Source organism: Pelophylax lessonae (assembly GCF_965119305.1).
Source record: "Pelophylax lessonae genome assembly, chromosome: 4".
Lineage (NCBI taxonomy): Eukaryota > Metazoa > Chordata > Amphibia > Anura > Ranidae > Pelophylax > Pelophylax lessonae.
The window spans coordinates 411,868,857-411,885,771 of NC_138771.1; positions in this window are offsets into that span (position 1 = coordinate 411,868,857).

A 16,915-nucleotide genomic window follows, 5' to 3' on the forward strand; every position below is an offset into this window, starting at 1 on the left:
AATTGGACCTTCGGGGGGCCTATAATCTGATCCGTATCCGTGAGGGAGACGAATGGAAGACCGCCTTTAACACAAGGGACGGCCATTTTGAGTATTTGGTGATGCCCTTCGGCCTCTGCAACGCACCTGCTGTCTTCCAGGAATTTGTCAATGATATTTTCAGGGACTTACTTTACACCTGCGTGGTCGTATACCTGGATGATATCCTCATCTTCTTCTCCAATTTGGACCAACACCGGGCCCATGTGCGACAAGTCCTTACTCGTCTTAGGAGGAATCGCCTGTACGCTAAACTTGAAAAATGTCTTTTTGAACGGACCTCCCTGCCTTTCCTGGGATACATTATCTCAGCCCAAGGACTTCAAATGGACCCAGCCAAGCTCTCTGCGGTTCTGGATTGGCCACGCCCCTCTGGTCTTCGAGCCATACAAAGATTTCTGGGCTTTGCGAACTACTACAGGCAATTCATCCCTCACTATTCCACTCTGGTAGCTCCTATCGTGGCTCTCACAAGAAAAGGAGCTAACCCCAAATCCTGGCCTTCCCAAGCCGAGGAAGCCTTCCAGTCCCTGAAATCCGCCTTTGCCTCTGCACCCGTTCTCTCTAGACCAGATTCCACCAAGCCTTTCTCTCTTGAAGTGGATGCCTCCTCGGTGGGAGCCGGAGCTGTCCTCACCCAGAAGTCCTCCAGGGGCAAGACTTCAACTTGTGGCTTCTTTTCAAAGACATTCTCTCCCGCAGAGAGAAATTACTCCATTGGGGACAGAGAACTGCTGGCTATTAAATTGGCACTGGAGGAATGGAGACATTTACTCGAGGGCGCCACACATCCTGTGTACATCTTCATGGACCACAAGAACCTGGCTTATCTCCAGTCTGCTCAGAGATTAAACCCCCGTCAGGCCCGTTGGTCTCTGTTCTTCGCCCGCTTTAATTTTGAGATTCATTTCCGTCCGGCTTGTAACAACATTAGGGCAGATGCTCTGTCTCGCTCCTCTGATGTGGTGGGCGACAAGTTAACACCTCAATATATTATCCCTCCAGAACGCCTTATTACAGTCGCTCCCGTGGACCTGCGCCTTCTTCCTCCTGGCAAATCCTACGTACCTCCACATCAGCGGTTGCGAATTCTCAAGTGGGGCCACGCCTCCCATTTTGCCGGTCATCCAGGGGTGCTAAAATCTCTCCAACTAATCTCCCAAAGGTACTGGTGGCCTTCTCTGGAGAAAGATGTCTCGGACTTCGTCCAGGCCTGTATGATTTGCGCCCGGGATAAATCTCCTCGCCAGAAACCAACGGGTCTCCTCTTGCCTTTACCTGTTCCTGAAGTTCCCTGGTCTCACATCGCTATGGACTTTATTACAGATCTTCCCTCCTCCCATGGCAAGTCCGTTATTTGGGTCGTGGTGGATCGCTTCTCCAAGATGGCTCACTTTGTACCCCTGCCCGGTCTACCCTCTGCACCCATGTTGGCCAAACAATTTTTCCAACACATCTTCCGTCTCCATGGCCTTCAAAAACATATTGTCTCGGATCGTGGGGTACAATTCGTCTCCAAATTCTGGAGGGCTCTATGTGCTCAGCTCGGGATCAAATTGGACTTCTCTTCTTCGTACCATCCTCAGTCTAACGGCCAAGTAGAACGGGTGAACCAAATTTTGGGTGACTATCTGCGTCACTTTGTGTCCTCACGCCATGACGACTGGGCTGATCTACTTCCCTGGGCGGAGTTCTCCTACAACCACAAACAATCCTCTGCTTCTAACAAGTCTCCTTTCTTTGTAGTTTTTGGCCGTCATCCTCTTCCACCTCTGCCACAGTCTCCCACTCCTTCTTCTGTACCTGCCGTTGACAGTCTTGTACAGGACTTTTCCTCCATCTGGCGAGAAACCCACGCTGCTCTCCTCAAGGCTTCCGCCCGTATGAAGGTTCAAGCTGACAAGAGACGCAGATCTCCTCCGGAATTTCGCCCGGGTGACAAGGTGTGGCTCTCCTCTAGGTACATCCGATTTAGGGTCCCAAGTTACAAGTTGGGCCCTCGTTTCTTGGGACCCTATAAAATCAAGAGTCGTATCAATCAAGTTTCTTATCAGCTCCATCTTCCTCCCTCCCTCCGAATCCATAACTCCTTCCATGTTTCCCTTCTTAAACCTGCTGTCTTTAACCGTTTTTCTTCCAAGCTTGTTTCTCCCACCCCTGTCGCCGGTACCTCCGATATATTCTCTGTCAAGGAGATCTTGGCGACCAAGATCTCCCGGGGGAAAAGATTTTTTTTTTGGTCGACTGGGAGGGCTGCGGTCCTGAGGAGAGGTCATGGGAGCCGGAGGAGAACATCCTGGACCGCAGTCTCATCCTCAAGTTCCTCGGTACCAAAAGGAGAGGGAGACCAAAGGGGGGGGTACTGTTACGCTGAGCGCTCCGGGCCCCCTGCTGGCCTCGGAGCGCTCACAGCGTATGCCTCCAGGCAGCACTCCAGCGTCTCGGCGTGTGCGTCCCCGCTCTCTAGGGCGCGCGCGCCGGGACTCTTAGATTCAAAGGGCCAGTGCACCAGTGATTGGTGCCTGGCCTAAAGTGGTTATTAAGGGTTAAGGTTTGTGAGAGTTAGTGCTGACTTAATTAGGCTTCACCTGTGCACTACCCATAAATACCTTCTCCTCCCACAGCTTCCTGCCGGATCTTTGTGCCTTGTGCCTTTGAGAAAGCGTTCCCTGCTGTGTTTGTTTGCTTTGCCTGTTGCCGAACCCGTTGCTACCGACTACTCGCCTTTGAACCTTTGCCGCCTGCCCTGACCTCTGCTACGTCCGACTACGCTCTTGCCTACTCCCTGTGTACCACGCCATATCAGCTGCCAGAGGGGTCGAGTTGTTACTAGGGGACACGACCTGGTAGTTACCGCCGCAGCAAATCCATCCCGCCTTGCGGCGGGCTCTGGTGAAGACCAGTAACTGCTTAGAACCGGTCCTCTAGTACAACCCGTGCCATCGCCTCTCTGGTCCAGAGGATCCACTACCAGTCCTGCCGGTTCCTGACAAGCCCTTGCTTTATATATTAGATAATGGCTGTTAAAGCCAGACACAGATGGGAGTGGACACTCCTCCTACAGGGAGTGTGCATGAGGTGCCCACCCACAACGTCAATATACGATGATAGATCCAATGTAGTATAGAGGGTGCCACCCCCAAGTGGAGGTAAATTAATCCATCAAAATAAATGGTCAGTAATGCAAAATTAAAATTGATAAAGACATGAAGGAATATAAACAGAGATGATAATAATAATAAATACGTGTGTTAATATTAGAAAGGTGGGGAAAAAAGACGGGGGGGGGGGCTTTGCAATACAAGGGAGGGCAAACCTAGGCATAGAGGTCCTGGCCAGTGGATTTCAAATACTAATTGTAAACAGAGACCCCTGTGTCCCTAGCCAGTGTACTGCACTAGTTGACAGAGCAGTGCTCCACAGAGAAGTGGAGCAGAGGACACTAAGTGTAGAGGACAATACATGATGTCAATTCACCACAATAGAGAAAATTGTTATACACACATGTTTTAGTAATAGAGATAAAAGTGGAACTTTACTGATGGAGCCTCACTAGGGAGTTGGAGAGGGGTGGGTAACTCCTGGTGTGTTACATGTCCTCGATCCATTGAACTGCACCCTGTTTGTCCAACCATGAGCAGCTGTTGGTTTTAATGCAGAGGCCAAGTTTAAGCGTAGATGTAAAAGTGAGGGAGTTTAGGTGACTAGCAGGGTGTAGATTGCTTTAATGGTGGAACGCACGCTGCCGCTCTCGGAAGCGAGCATGCGTTCCACAACTCATCTGTGCAGGCTAATCGCTGATGCGTCTGTCTTCAAACCCTGCCCACATGGGCAAGGCCACAGTGTGGTAGGTGGCTGGGACGCACGCCGCCAACCCGGAAGAGAGCCGTGCGTTCCAGTCTCCCTTCCGGCTTGCACCAGTGAGGAGTGGTTTGCAGACAGCGGAGAGCTTAGCGCCCGCCCATATGGGCGTGCCCCCGGATCGAGGAAATTCTAAGACTGGCCTATAGCTGTTATTAACTCTTCAGCTAGAAGGGAATGTGTCTCTCCCTACATCTTCCAAAACAAAGTAGTCTGATATCTCCAAGGCAAAGTACTTTTGGTCTCAACAGTGCCTCTCCCAGTGTCACCTATAGGGTGAAAGGGCACTATGTGTAACACTGGTCATGTCAGTAGTGATTAGAATGCACAAGTAGTATTAGTGCTGACAATACCGAAACGCCGGGCACCCCATACACACCCAACACAAGGGGAAACATCCATAGATACACATACATATATTGTAAATTAAAAAGAGGTTAGTATGCCATGATAAAAGAACCTCTTTCTGTTGGAACACCTGGAAAGGTGTTACAGTAAGTGCTGATGTCGACGAACTAGCAAGACATAGTTTTTGACGGCCATGTAGAGGGGTCTCATGCCATCATGTTGTTCCACAAAAAGTAAGAGTAATACAACCACATATATATAAAAAATGCACACACATATATACACACACATATATATATATATATATATATATATATATATATATATATTTATATGTAGAAAAGAAATCAGGTGCGCTAAAATTCACTGATGTCACAAATCAGGAAAAGGTGTGACACAATAATGAGTGTCCCCCATATACCTGTGATGTGTTCCAAAATTCCAAAATTGATGTGCACTTAAACGGGTGTACAGTAAATGCTATACACCCTGGTGCATAAACCTGGGTGTATTATGGTGAATAGGTGGTGATGAATGGATAATGTGATATCAACATAAACCAACAAGGTGCACAAATAATTTAAAGAAAAAGTGTCCAATACTTCAGTGATTGCCACCTCAGTGTATAGTCCATATACATATAAAAAGTGCATAAAGTCCCAATCGTCCCCACACAGGCTAAAGTAAAATCCACTCTGTGGGTTCCTCTAGATCCGTGGGGTGCAGATGGGTTCCACCACCTTTATGGGGATTAGCCCCTTACCATAGAGAAAGAGGTTAAGGACGGACAGTCAGTCAGTAGTGTCTTGGGAATTCAGGGAGGTCACCGTGAAATGGTCAGATAGTAAGTGTGGCCTCTTACCAGATCGCTCAAACCAAAAGGCAACTGTCTCACTGATCTTTCGGTGTCTCAACCCAATCCCGGTCCACTCTTGTTCTGGGTGTTAAGCCCCGTACACACGTACCGATCGTCGTCATACAAACGTTCGTCTTTTCTCCCCGGGATGTCGATGTCTGTTGAAAAGTGCAAAGACAGCACAAGAATTTTGTCCGCCGACTTCAGCTGACTGCAGAAGTGATGTCATGTAATGGTTAACTTTCCCTGTGTTTTTTCTTTTCTGAGCATGCCCAGTCTTGCAAATCTGCGGTCTGTCGGCTGATTTCTGTACTGACTGGCGAACAATCGTCCGTTCTGGTGTCGGCATACAAAAATTTTTATGTTTGCAAGAAAGACTCTTGTCCGCAGAATGTGCGCAGACAGCTGTCGGAGGCACCATACTAACAAGCGTACAATCGGCAGATCTTTCGTCCGCCGACGTTTGTATGATGACGATCGGTACGTGTGTACGGGCCTTTACTCTCCGCACAGGTGAGGGCTTCCACGTGTATCTCACAGAAACAGAATCAGACCATAGCGCAGTACCTTTGACAATTTATTAAAACAAAAGTATCCAGTGCACTTACAGTTAGTTGTTAACTAATGGTCACAGGAAACCGATACCGATATTGGAGAGGCCGTGGCCGCCTGCAGTGCGGTCCTCGGCGACTTGCGATGACGATGCGGCACTCCTCTGTGACGCGTTTCCACTAAACAGTCGTCTACGGAGATATAGGATATATACCTATATGTGTGCGCATACAGCAAAGTGGCACAACAAATTGATGCCACAGGCATTGAAATGGGGTAGATTGCACGTTGGGCCTGAACACAACTACTGTACATACAGGAATTGGCCCACAGCACCTATATTTCCAATCAACATATTGTATAGATGTGTACACTAACAAGCACACCAGTGTGTATACATCCCCCATTACCCAAAAGGGGGGATACTCCATATATACTATATACATGTAGATAGTATACGTGTAGAAATACGCACAACCCCCATCACTTTGGGGGAGGGCTGGGAAAGCCCAAAATAAGTGCAGGCGGTATATCCTACATTGCTGCCTATAGGTGGGTGCAGCAGTATGCAAGCAATCTAATAACCCCAACACCCTGCTCCCTGTGGCATCTACCTATAATGTATTGCATGAAGGGGTATACATATACATATATGTATATCTGTAGGCAAGTGGTGCCCCCACTGTCCACTAGTTGGACCAGAGTGGCATGGCTGTGTGGAACCGATAGTTAGTCAATAATCTCCAAATTGCCCACACCTATCTCCACTAAAAGGACACCTGAATTAAATTCTGGATGCCAGTGGTGGCCAAGGTAGATTACCCCTAAGAGGTGCCCCAGTTACTACGAAACCTCCAGGATCTCGGTCTCTACACTCCCTTGAAGGGTGTATCACACTAGGCAGCCACCCCCTTGGTGTATAGGGAATTGATGCCCGAGCCTAGGGGCCAGGATGTTCTATACAATACTGGCAGGAAAGGTGGCAGACCTAAATTCAAGACTCTCTGGCTCAGAGACCCAGGGGCTGGGTATATGGGTCCTCGTTCAGTCCTCCGGGGGCCAAAGACCCCAAGGTAAAAATCCAGAAGGTTTTCCTCCTGCACAGTTTTTGGAACCTAGCGGAGTCATCATGATGCTTGCTTATGGCTTCAGTTCCAAAGACCCTCAGTCCAGTTAGATCACCATTATGACATTGTCTAAAGTGTCTCAGGACTGAATAGCTGGTACGTTCCTTCTTGTTGTCATTTTTACATAGGATGTTATTCTTGTGTTCCCCAAACCTCACTCTCAAAGGGCGTATGGTTTGACCCACATAGAGCAGGCCACGTGGACAGAGGAGACCATATATCACAAATTTCGTCCCGCAGTTAATGAACTGTTTGATCCTATGGACATGGCCATCCAGTCCCGACAGTTTCAGCTTCTTGTGCCACATAAATGGACAACAGCCACATTGCCTGACACCGCACTTATAGTTCCTGTTTGGTCAAAGACCGTACGCCAGGGATTATTAGTAGGAACATTCTTGTTTTCCTGAATTTTCCAGACTCTACTTGGTGCGATTTTACTCCTCAGGTCCATGGGTTTCCTAAAAGCCACCTCCGGCCTTTCAGGGAGGGTATCCCTTAGTGCTGGGTCTTGTCTCAGGATCCGCCAGTTACGTTCTGGCACTCATTGTATGTCAAAGGCCTTGGTGCTGTAGGTGGTGCTGAACCAGATTCCATTGGGCTGTGTCTTTCTCGGACCACTGTGTAGGCTTTTGTCTCCAGAGGAAGACTTCTTGGTAGGTACGCTCGCATTACGAATGCCGTCATCTCCATAGAGTAGCCAGTACTTCATGTAGGCTTCCTCTATCCATTCCTCTTTGTAATCCTTTTCCAAGAACTTCTTCTTGAGGATCTCCTCCTGTTCTTCATAGTCCAACCTCTTTGTGCAGGTAAATAGGAGTTCCCTCCACTGGGTTTAAAATGGGTTTTGGATGAGATACTCCCATCGTCTTTGCTCCGGAGTTCTGGGTCCAGGAACACCAAGTTGGTATCATTGACGACGTTTTTAAAGGTTATCCCATAGGCATTCATCTCACAGTTGCCCAGAAATCCCTCCAGTTTCTCCTCTGATCCATCCCAGATAATTAGAATATCGTCTATGTATCTGGCGTACAGGATGAGGTTAGCCTTGTAGGGGTTGTTATTCTATATAGCCTTCTCCTCTCAAAGGCCCATGAAGAGGTTCCTCTTACCTGTCTGAAAAATTCACCAACGTAGGTGAAGTAATTATGCTTCAAAGTGTACTCAATTGATTGTATAAGGAAGTAGGCCTGCAGGGGATGTAGGTTGCTGCGGCCAAGGTAATGTGCCACCACTTCTAGGCCATATCTGTGTTCAGTGGACGTATATAGTGATGCCACATCCAAGGACACCCATTTGTAGCATTGGTGCCAGTGTATCGGTGCTAGGATGTCCAGCATGTGGCCTGAATCTCTCACGTAAGATGGCAGCTCCATCACTAGATCTTGCAAAAAGTAATCTATATAGCAACCTAGATTGCTGGTGATGCTATCAATCCCCGCAATAATGGGTCTACCTGGAGGGTTTAGTGCGTCCTTATGGACCTTTGGTATATGATAAAAGTGGGGAGTCCTCGGATGTGGTTTGAGTAGAAACTGGTTTTTATTTTTCGTGATGGTTTTATCGTGCACCGCTCTATCCAAAAGCACCTTAAGCACTTACTACCCGCCTGCCATCAAATGACGGCAGAGCAGTGTACCTATTATCCTGGGACGCCGTCATATGACGGCGCACCAGAACTGCCTCTCTTGCGCTCCCCCGGGGGCGAGCGGAGCGGCGATCGTGACCGCGCCGTGTTGCTAGGACATGGTGCGATCCCGATCTCGGTAAAGAGTCAATGACATTACTCTTTACCCATGTGATCGGCTGTGTTCAATCACAGCCGGTCACATGTAAATGAGGAAGTGCCATTATTCGGCTCTCCTCGGCTCACACTGTCAGTGTGTGAGGCGAGGAGAGCCGATCAGTGGCTCCTCCTCATAGGGGACACAGAGAAATGTAATCAGGGCACTGATCACCAGTGCCCTGATTACACAAGTGTGAAATAAAGTGCCATAACTGCCCACCATCAGTGCCCACAGTGCCCGCCATCAGTGCCCATAGTGCTGCCAGTCAGAGCCCATCAGTGTCTGCTCATCTAGGCATTGATGGGCACTGACTGGCAGCACTATGGGCACTGAGTGTGGGCACTGATGTGGCTGCCCATCAGTGTCCATCAGTGCCGCCCATCAGTGCTCATCAGTGCCACCTGTCAGTGTCCATCAGTGCCACCCATCAGTGTCCATCAGTGCCGCCTGTCAGTGCCCATCAGTGCCACCTCTCAGTGCCCATCAGTGCCACCTCTCAGTGCCCATCAGTGCCACCTATCAGTGCTCATCAGTGCCGTCTATCAGTGCCACCTATCAGTGCTACCTATCAGTGCTCATCAGTGCGGCATATTAGTACCTCCTCACCAGTGCCACCTCATCAGTGCCCATAAGTGCCACCTCATCAGTGCCTATAAGTGCCACCTCCTCAGTGCCCATCAGTGCAGCCTATCAGTGCCCATCAGTGCTGCCTCATCAGTGCACATCAGTGAAGGAGAAAAATTTATTTATTTTCAAAATGTACTCACAGAAAATAAGAAAAAACTTTTTTTTTTTTCAAAATGTTCTGTCTTTTTCCTTTTTTTTTGTAAGAAATAAAAAACCCAGAGGTGATTAAATACTACCAAAAGAAATCTCTATTTGTGTGAAAAAAAATGATAAAAATTTCATATGGGTATAGTGTAGCATGACCGCGCAATTGTCATTCAAAGTGTGAGAGCGCTGAAAGCTGAAAATTGGCCTGGGCAGGAAGGGGGTGAAACTGCACTGTAGGCAAGTGGTTAAGGGAGATCTTGTATTCCAGTAAGGGATCTTTAGGAAGGGTCTCGTAGGTATTTTAGTCATCCAGCAGCCTTTTGGCTTCAGCTAGGTAGACCGATCTATCTTGGATCACCAATCCACCGCCCTTATCTGCCTGCCTGATGACCACTTGGTCTTTCTCCTTGATCCTTTTAATGATCTTAGTTGTCACATCATCTTTTGAGTCTCTTCCTCGACGTCCAAACCTAGTTGTCGCTGAATCTTGAGTTTGACATATATTCCTGAATTCTTCCAGGACTACTTCATAAAAGGTGGGAATGAAGTTTCCTTTAGCCCAATGTGGGAAGAATGTGGATTTAGGTTTGAAGTCAGTATAGATCATGTCTCTGTTCCACTCCTCCAGAGTTTGAAGTTCCATTTCCAGATCTTCACAGCCCCCCTCCTGGAATAATTCTTCCAAAGTGGCCAAAGCTTGACCTTCCTGTATCACGTCCGCCCCTCTCATTTCTATGGGGTCCTCAGGGCCTTTGTTGGTATCGCTCTTGAGGGCTCATCCTTGGATCTCAATGCTGTGTTCCTTGTTTGATATGCTTTTATCAAGAACTCGTTTGTGAGTATTTTAACTTTTCTTTTTAATAAACCTTCTAAAGGATAATGCACTAGGCCGGTGCGCCCTTGTGTTTGCTTGTTGTTTCCAGTGACAGCAGATCAGTTACTGACTCAAGGATGCCTCGCAACCGAAGATTGTTGCTGTGATTTCGGTTGTCTAAGTCCTCTACTTGGGACTGCATGAAGGTGAAATTTTCATCTAAAGACTCATAGTCTTTATGGAGGTCAGCATGGACTAGGGCAAGTTCATCATGCTTAGTTTCTAAAAAATCGGTGTGACTGCCCAATGCTGTTATTTCCTGAGTCAGCATGCTAGTGGTCTTATGAAGTTCTGTCTGGAACTTTTCGGCTAACTTTTCATCCATAGAGGACAAGCTATCCTCCAGATCAGCTTGTGTTAGCTGTGTGGAGTACTCACAGTTCTCCTATTGTTGGACAGAAGCCATAGGAGATGCATCTAAGACCGTGGAGCCCTGCTGGGTCTGGGTGCCATCTTTAATCATGCCTGCCTGTTGCTTGGCACGCAGGAGATAGGTAGTAAGAGACCATTGCGGCTGGCGACTCTTTGATTTCTTGCCAGATGGCATTCACCTTGTTGTCCCACAGGGGTGCGAGGTACTCAGGGCAAGAAAATAATGCAAGATGGCCCTGTGGGAGTTGATTTTGTCTCTGTGTCTGGTGGAGCTCTCATAGGAAGCTTCCATCTCTCATTTCGCTGTGCATGCACCCCAAAATGTTATGTATTTTAATGGCTCAGAGTATCAATGTTTTAGAGGAACAAAAATGTAAAATGTTGAAGTTCTAATTGTGGTGTATAGTGTATAAATTTCAGGGCACCTGTAAAAGTTCCATATATTTTTTATTTATTCTTTGTCATTTAAGGGATGTTGGTGTCCAACTATGCAATCTAGGCAATTTATATGCTGCCTTGCTTCGATATAATCTGTCTCACTATGACTAAGACCTTTCTGTAGGCTGAAACACATCTGCATACCTGTCTAAAGCTTGTTGCTTTTTTGTAATAATGTATTTAGAAGGACCTGTGTGCCGACCTTTCTTATCACAGTGTCTCTGATACATTTGCAATTCACATGTTTAAAATGCATTTTATATATTCCTACAGTGATCTTGAAAAACCTGTTCTATTGTTTGTTTTTTATTTGGTTGTTTTATTTCTAAAAAGAGATGAATGCCATTCTAAATGCACAAACTATACCTGGTGTGAGAGATTAGCTCATTAGCGGGGTGTGCAGGACCCCCTGGATGGGTTACAGCACAGTGAAATAGGCACAGCCAGACAGCAGGATCTTTGTAAAGCAAAACTGTAGTTTATTTACAAGTCTGTGATACAAGGTGCAGGTATCAAAAGAGGAAAAAATAAAACAACCATTCGCCCATCCCTATTTGCAGGATCCCTCTATTGGAAGGCAAACCACAGAGATCAGGCAGCCATATCCGAGAGCAGTCAAGCCATCATCCCCCACACACGCACACACGCACACACGCACACACACACACACACTTTTTTTTGTATTCTATGAGCTATACACACCACCGTTTTTAAATCTATGATCTATTATGAAAATACAGAAACCTTTCTCCTAGAGAATATTAAGTAACACAAAGACACACAAATGGCATTAATGTTTTTTTTCTCCGTACCATGATGCAAAAATACTATGGTAATAAATCGTTTAGTTAGTATCTGAATTACAAAATACCATGTATCACTGAAGTCTAAAAAAAATTCTAGTCCAATGTGGTAATATTTTCTCACAGCTCTACATTTGAGAAAAAATAGTATGTAATTTTCTCTGCAATATCTTAGATTCCTGTAGAGCTAGCCATACACTAACAAGATGAAAATGAAGATTGTTCTTTACAAAATACTATTCATTTCAATGTGTAATGGAGGAATAATGGAGCTCATAGGGAGTTTCAATTATTTAATCTTCTTAGCTAAATTCAAAATCGTTATTGCTAGTTGCTTCAGCACATAAAAAAACATTTATACCACAGATGCCAAAAATAATGAGTAACATTTTCTATAACATCATCTGTCAGTTGGCTTTAGTAATGATATTATTGTGAGTTTAAATGAACCCTTGTTTACCAGTGTTGTTTATAAATGATGGCTGGTAACAAGGGTTTTTAAATTTACCCCCAGCTGCTATAGCAGCTAGGACTGTATTTACTGTACAGCTGTCAAGCCAATTGTTTGCACTTTGGTGGAAGTGATCTGGGTAGCTTAAAGGCATCATTACTTCTATGCACAGCCAAATATACTGCCCCCTGCCTGCCTACCCCATCATGTAATCCAGGCTCCACTGTCTCTCTTGCAGGCTTGTGACAGGCATGGTGGGCATCAGCAGGTAAAGGGGAGGGGGATCGTGAACATTTTTTTAGCTTTTCTCCCCTCTGGTTAATGAAAGATCATTTCATCACCTCTGGGTTCACAGCTGTCATAGGAAAGAAGTTGGTCAAGCACAATTTGTATATCAGGTTCATTGGGGTCGATAGGTAACATTAGGGATCTAATAGTGTCCTTATGTATCCTTATAGATGACTTGTCATTTTTTTTTATGCATAATTAGATAAAGAGCTCTTAGCCACCTTTGTAATAGCGATGAAGTAAAAAAAAAAGTAAAAAAAAAAAATTAAAAATGAAAGTAACACATAATAAAAAAGCACACAATAAATAATGCACAAAAATGTCAATTGAGCTATGTATACTAGATATTGCCATACATCCCAAAATGAGAGCCATCATTTTTGGTTACTTCTAAATTGGTGACCTGTAAAGGCTTTAACGCATTGCCTATTGACAATTTTGGGCACCAAAGTTTATTTCACAGATGTGCACAATTTTAAGGCTTGACATGTTTGGTTTATTTGACTTAACCTAATTTTTTATATTTTACCAAAAAACTAAAATTACCTTCAGTGTATTTTTACTGAAACTATGGGTTTAACCACTTAAGCCCCAAAAGATTTTACCCCCTTCCTGACCAGGGTTTTTTTTGCGATTTTTTACTGCGTGATTTTAACGGACAATTGCGCGGTCGTGCGACGCTGTACCTAAACGAATTTCATGTCCTTTTTTTCCCACAAACAGAGCTTTCTTTTGGTGGTATTTGATCACCTGTGTGATTTTTTGATTATGCGCTATAAACAAAAAAAGAGCGTAAATTTTGCAAAAATAACAATATTTTTCACTTTTTTTTATATGGAATTCCCCCAAAAAAAGTAAAAATCAAAATTTTTAACATTTTCGGCCAATTTGTTTTATGCTACCTATGTTTGGTAAAAAAAATCGCAAAAAGCGTATTTTGATTGGTTTGCGCAAAAGTTATTGCGTTTACTAACAAAGGGAAAGATTTTTGTCATTTTTGGTGTTTTTTTTTTAACGAGTAATGGCGGCGATCTGCGATTTTTTTTTTGCGGGACTGCGACATTGCGGTGGACAGATCGGACCCTTGACTGACATTTTTGACACTTTTGGGGGTACCAGTGACATTACTGCAATAATCAGTGCTATACATATGCACTGTTACTGTAAAAATGACACTGGCAGGGAAGGGGTTAACTGTATTGGAGAGGGAGGGGTTAAGTGTGTCCTAGGGGTGTGTTTCTAACTGTGATGGGACATGTCTCCTATTGTAAAAACAGAGATCAACGGTTCTACATAATAGAACCGTCTGATCTCCATTTTTACACAGGGGAGAATGACAGGCGGCTTGTTTACATTTCTCCCGCTCTACCGACGATCGTAGTGTGACCGGCGGACATCGGGTCCGCCGGTCACACGCGCGGACTCCTCTGTGAACAAGCCGGGGCAGGCGCGCACCCCAGCGGGCGTGCGCTCGCCCGCTATTGGCTCAAAAACCGGTCACATGCTAGCGACGTAGATCTACGTCACTCTGCCTGGCCGGGGATGACTGCACACAGTAAGTATACTGTGTGCAGTCGGCAAGCGGTTAATAAACCTGTGCTTATATCACATGGTAAAAAAAAGGGTAATTATAACCATTTTGTTTTTCAGGATCTGAGCTTTCAGAAAAAAATATTGTTTAGGGGTTTTAACTAATCTTCAAGCTTATATTGTTCATTTTAACCCCTTAGTGTCTGAGGGTAAAACAAATGTTAATGCCTGAACACAAGTTTTCAACTTTGACATGTGTTAGTAAATCTGTATATATCATCACACCTACTTTGTGTATCCAGGTGAATTATAGCTTGTTTTTTTTTTAATAATTTGGGCTTTCTTTGGGTGGTAAATGGTAATGGATATCTCCTAAATGTTATTAATTACCAAAGGAAACTGGCCCAAAATAGCAAAAAAATGTAGCTGTATATTTCTTGCTATTACCATAATTTACTACCAAAGAAAAACCCAAAATAAATACTCCTGCTCCTGCTGATCACAGCAATACCACATGTTATTATATTATTATTATTATGTTGTTATTGTATGTTATTTGTACCTGTGTTAGAGCCTAACAATGGTGTGCATTTTCCTTTTTTTTTTTCATTCTACCTTAAACATACTGATTCTGTCACTAACTGACACTGATACTAATATAAAAACAATGCTTTTTAAGAAATAAAATCCTACCAAAAATGTACTTACTCAAATTTTTGACCTCAACCTTTCACCCTCAGCTTGACCTTTCACCCTTGCCTTTACCCTAACACTAATCCTGGCATTGACCTAGATATAACGTTAATCTATTTTTTTTAATATATTTTATTATGTTTTTTTTTACACACTTTTTTTTTTTAACTTGAATTTTATTAAAGATGTTGCAAAATTCACATGAATGAAAGCTAAAGCTGTAAAAACATTTCTCCAGAAATATATAGAGTTAGTAGAACTATAACATATACTGTAAGTTATAAGTGAAGAGATTGCATTGTATTCTGTAAATACATAATAGGTCCGCTAAATATACACCGGTTGATATGTGACTACTAGCAAAATTACATATTATAGAAAGGATAGGAACAGTTAATCTATCTATTGGTGTTCACATAGTTGTCATTGCTGCGGCTTGGGTATCAAATTTGTGGACTTTTCTTATTTTTACCTAAGGTGTAGAGAACAGTTATTTTCCCTAATTAGGGAAGCCATCCAAGGCTCCCAGTTTTTGAGGAACTTGGGCATGGTAAGGTGGGCCTTTGTGAACATATGTTGCAATTTGAACTGTTGGTTTAGAACTACTATGAGTTGAGAGATAGTTGGAGGTATGGCGGATTTCCATTGGCGAGCAAGGGAAAGCCTGGTGGCTATAAAGGTATATATATAGGTATATAGGTGTGGTGACTGAGCGTTGCTGCAGCTCTGACGGGAATAATAAAGGGGCACTCTGACCGCAATATTAAAGGGGCACTCTGACCGCAATATTAAAGGGGAACTCTGACCGCAATATTAAAGGGGCACTCTGACGGGGATATTAAAGGGGACTCTGACCGCAATATTAAAGGGGCATTCTGACGGGAATATTAAAGGGGAACTCTGACCGCAATATTAAAGGGGCACTCTGATCACAATATTAAAGGGGCACTCTGACGGGAATAATAAAGGGCACTCTGATCTAAATATTAAAGGGGAACTCTGACCTCAATATTAAAGGGGCACTCTGATGGGAATAACAAAGGGGTACTCTGATCGCAATATTAAAGGGGAACTCTGACCACAATATAAAAGGGGCACTCTGACAGGAAAAAAAGGAGAACTCTGAGCGGGATACATAAAGGGGCACTCTGATGGGGGCACTTTGATGGGGACACACTGGATGTAAAGGGGCACTCTGACAGGGACACACTGGATGTAAAGGAGGACTCTGATGGGGACACGGACACAGGCTGAATGACGGCGGGGGACACGGCTGCATGACAGCAGTGACATGGGCTGAATGACGGGGGAATACAGACTGGATGAGGGGGGACACAGGCTGGATGAGGGGGGACACAGGCTGACAGCGTGTCCCTGTCAGAGCGCCCCTTTTTATCCAGTGTGTCCCCATCAGAGTGCCCCTTTATGTGGGCTAATTTTTGGGGTCTATACAGGCCGACACTGACTTCTGTATCCTGTGAATGCGTAATGTACCTCCAGCCACCAAATACTATGTTCTTAGCTGTCAGGTAAACCCATGTGGGCTAATTTTTGGGGCCTGGAATGGCCGACACTTACTTCTTTATCCTGTGAATGCCTAATTTTTCAGACTGGAATTGAAAATCAATGGGTCTGTAAAGGTTCCGCCAAATTGTGGAATGGATGCGGACCCATTTTACAGATGTGTGAATGGACCCTATATGTATTAGACATGTATTTACTGGCTAAAAGAGATAAAATTCCGCGCTAATGGATGTAAGTAAGGCTGCAGCCCACCCCAAAATATAGTCCAAAAGGGCTATATCAGATAGTAAAAGAGTAAAACGAGGTAAAATGGCGCTGCCTATTAAAGGTAAAAAATACACTAATATGGAAGGGATTAAAAAAATATATAAAATACTGATGTGCAATTAGATGTAAAACACAGTAAATAAATCTATGTAAAACCGTGATAAAAAATTAAATTGAAAAATCTACACGTTGGTATATAAATATGAAATAAAAAGCAAACACATAAATGGTGAATATAAAGTGATGTGTGCAATCAAATAAGTGACAATAACAAGGTGCTGCTGTGATAAAGTCCAATGAAATCACCAAAACTATTAGGTAAATTTAGATA